The sequence below is a fragment of the Miscanthus floridulus genome, chromosome 13 (assembly GCF_019320115.1).
Source record: "Miscanthus floridulus cultivar M001 chromosome 13, ASM1932011v1, whole genome shotgun sequence".
Taxonomy (NCBI): Eukaryota; Viridiplantae; Streptophyta; class Magnoliopsida; order Poales; family Poaceae; genus Miscanthus; species Miscanthus floridulus.
In genome coordinates, this window is record NC_089592.1 from 66,810,172 (window position 1) to 66,814,263 (window position 4,092).

The window sequence follows — 4,092 nt, forward strand, 5'->3', positions numbered from 1 at the left end:
CTATTTCACTTTAATCAATTACTCATGTGCATGTGTCTAATTTTGATAACCCTAAGGACATTCTAGGCAGTTGATGACTTGTTCCCTTGACTCCTATGGGGTAATTGCATATGGGTAGATTGCTAGTGCTCTAACTGAATATGATCTACATGATGATGAATGGTTCTATGGAACCAAAAGTATAACATGATTTATAACAACTGATCCATAGGGCGAAGGGGCAAATGACTATTGATCATGTTGCTCCTGGCCCTCCATAAGGACTTATCTATTGGCAAAAGCTGGGACTGACAGTGCAACCGGGAGAGTCATATGGCTCTGACTTTAGCTCAGTAATAGGACCTTTTCTAGCTAGTTAGAGGTTACCTTTATGGCACAAAAGGGGCTTGCCACGTTGGGTATAGGGCTGCCTCTGTTCCTATGTGTATAGCCGCGATGGATATGTGCCATAGGAAAGGGGGTTCCTACATCTGCCTGCCAAGGAAACCTAGCGGTCCTAACTTGTTAGAGAAACCTATGAAATGGCTTCATAGTGTACCCTGCCCGCTCACCTTGGCAGTGACATGGGAGTAATTAACCCGGGCATATGGGAATCATGACTCGCGGTGAATATGCACCACCTCTGCAGAGGGTAATAAACTGTTATAACAGCCATGCTCACGGTCACGAGCGGCCCGGAAAACTCATAGAATAACTAGTTACTTGTTGATGATCATTTAAGTTGTTCTATGATGATATATGATACACTTGACCCTGATATCTGTTCATATGGGATTAAATGGGAGCTTAAGCATAATTTGATAATACCTGAGAATAAAAGCTTGACTTACTAAAAATGTTAACTGCAGTAAACCAGAGTCAACCTTTTTGAGCTTCATAACCCCATGTTAACTTGTTAAGTATGGGATGTACTTGCGCTTGTTTATTTTCTTTATTTGGATAAAAATTCTGGATGGGTAACAGATGACAACGGGTATGAGGAATTCCCTGAGGATTTTTAGGCTTGTGGTCAACCAGTTGACCTTCCCTGTGATGAGGCCCACGAGAGAGTTATCTTTTTATTTTTCCGCTGTGTGATGTAAGACTAAGTTATATTATGGATCTGATGTAAGGACACCATGATGATACTTTATGTAATTTGTCAGCTTGTGTGTGTGATTGATCCCTGGGCACACACGAGTTTTGTGCATTCAATTTTATCCTTAAAATTGGGTGTGACAACAGGTCCGACGAGGAACGTGGCCACGGGGCGGGCTTATCGGCCGGCGCTGGCCCCATCTCGCGCCGTGGGGGTGGCCTCACCCAGTAGCAATAGTTATACCTTACAAATGCTCATGTACTAGTTGTTTTGTTGTTTGGACACACAAAATGGATACAGATACAAGTTATTTGCTCAAAATTCACCTTCTTGGCAATCCAAAGAAAAGTAGAAAGGATGTGAGATGTTTTTCTTTAGAGAAGGTTGTGGATGTTGATTTCACAAATTATATGGACCTTGTTCAATCCATTGTTCAACAGTATCCTCCGGGGTACTTGGAAGTTCCACATGTGCAATACTATGATGCTGAGTTGAAAACTTTTCTAGAAGTAACGTCAGACCAAGAACTGATGGTAATGTTCAGTAAACATAAGGAAAAGGTCATCGGGATGTTCATTGCTTATTGTGATCTATCTAAACCTTACAAGCCTATCACTGAATGGCAATTTGAAGGAGAAGCACAACATAAGGACGACACAGAACAAGAGTTGGATACCTATCTCATGAATCCAATACCAAACAATGAGCATGTTGTTGTGGATGAGGATGGTATGTACTTATAGGAAGACCATGTGGTATATGTCCCTTCTGATAAAGGGAAGGAGAAGACCTCTGTTCCATTAACTGAAGATAAGGCACAATCTGGTAGTGAACAGGAGGTGACAGAGAAAGAGATGATAGAAGATGAGATGCAAAAGATCCAAATCATGGCCCGCATGTAGAATATAACAAAGAAGACCCTCCGATGACAGTAGGCAATATGTATCCCAATATGACAGAGTTTAAGTTGGCTTTTTTGCAGCACGCAATCAAAAATGAGTTTGAGTATAATATAGAGAGAAGTGGACCAAAACGGCTGAGGGCTTATTGTTTAAGGAAAGAAGAAGATAATTGTCCATGGAGGATACATGGTTCTACAACAGCTGATCGAATAACAGTAATGGTAATTATCTACTGTTCAAACTTGCACATCTTGCTTTTGTTGCAAACTTGATATGTATATTTAATTTACTATGTTTGCCTTTTTGTATAGGTGAAAAAGAACCCTAGTGCTCATTGCTGCTCTAGTAGTAGAAGAAAGAAGAGAGTGAGGAATGCCACCAAACACTGGATTTGTGAAAAGGTGAAGGACTGGCTCATACAAGATGCAACTCTAGGAGCGAGTGAATTGCAAGAAAAGCTCAAAGAACACTACAAGGTTACCATCCACTACAAGAGAGAATTTGATGGTAAGAACCTTGCATTGAAGCATCTATATGGTGATTGGGACTGCAGTTTCGATAATCTATACAGATTTAAGGCCCAAGTTGAGAGCTACTGCCCTGGTAGTTTAGTAATTATTGATCATCACACTATTGTAGATGAAATCAGATTTAGAAGATTTTTTTTGCCTTGAAACCTTGCATAGAAGGGTTCCTTAGTGGTTGCAGGCCATATTTGGCAGTAGATATCACATTTCTCACAGGCAAATTCAAAGGTCAATTGGCTAGTGCATCTGCTGTAGATGGACATAATTGGTTGTATCCAGTTACTTTAGGAGTCTTTGATTCTGAAACAAATGATAACTAGATATGGTTCATGAGTCAGCTTAGAGAGGCGATTGGAATCTGCTCACTTGTGTTGATTTCTATGTACAAAATATGCTCAACTGTGCTAATTTGTAATTATATTGTTTGATAACATAGTCAAAGCTTGGGAACTACAACTAAGAAGTCTCCAATTAAGAAGATAACAAGTAAGAAGAAGAGAAAAAAGCCCGACTCTACATCTGGACCTTCAAAGAGTTCAAACTGGTATTAAGATCTCTTTTGTATTTTATTTAATGAAACATGGTTTCTAATCTAATTAGAGAATCTAATTACCAACCTTCTCTCACCATAGCCAAAGCACAGAGATTACAAGCAAGAAAAATGAGAAACATGGTAACTCCAGCTCTAGAGCATAAAAAAGATAACATGTTACATTTGATAGGGTAGTTCTTCCTGTTGTTGTTACATATCTAAACTCAACTTCGATACATGTACATGCGCAGGTCAAGAAGCGGCTCCAATCAACCCGAGCCAATTTCCACCAAGTTTCATTCTCCAACAAAGGAGAAGGCTAAAAGGACCAAGAAACAACTTGCTTCAAACCTGAAAAAAATTCCTATGCTGCCACTTGACAGCCCTGCAATGGGCACCATAAACAAAACAGCTGAGCTTGCTAGTCCTGCAAGTAGCACAAGAAGCAAGAGAAGGTTGAGCCTATGATTCTCTATGCAGATGTGCTTGGCAATGTGTAAGGCATATGCTCTATGACCTATAATATAGTGCAACTGATGTGTGTATGATGAACCTGTTATTCTGCAATGTGAACTTAGACCCCTATGTATGAACCTTCATGTGTTTATGTTTATGAACCTTGTAATGTATGAATATTTATGAACCTAGACATGTGAACTTAGACTCCTATTGTATGGATTTGTTGAGCTAATGTGAGGTGTGCAAGGTGTTTACGTTTTTTTGCTTTTTAAGTATGTTGACAATGTGATCAGATTTGTGAATCTTGTGCATCAAATTTATTGATTATTATTGCCACTCTTCAATTATCAAAATGTTATGTTTTATTCACAAGTATATTTGTGCTTTCCTTATTTGACAACATGTCCATTTTTATTCTTTTCCTATCTGGCACTACATGTTGTTGCTACATAGAAGGGTATATATGTCATTTTAGGTGGCACTTGACAACGTTACTGCATCAAATGGACGGCAGTGCCATATATGGAAGGAATTTTCAAGTTGATGCTAGATAAGGAAGTTCAAGATTTTCAGTGCCAAATATGGAAGAGTGAT

General features: G+C 39.2%; 1 long non-coding RNA gene across 1 annotated transcript; it reads left to right on the top strand.

Annotated features, from left to right (window-relative positions):
* The first annotated feature begins 1,806 nt into the window (after positions 1–1,806).
* On the top strand, positions 1,807–3,820 carry LOC136502172 (uncharacterized). Its single transcript, XR_010770438.1, has 4 exons — positions 1,807–2,201; positions 2,292–2,487; positions 2,944–3,051; positions 3,291–3,820. It is a non-coding gene; the product is annotated as an uncharacterized lncRNA (long non-coding RNA).
* Positions 3,821–4,092: the final 272 nt, after the last annotated feature.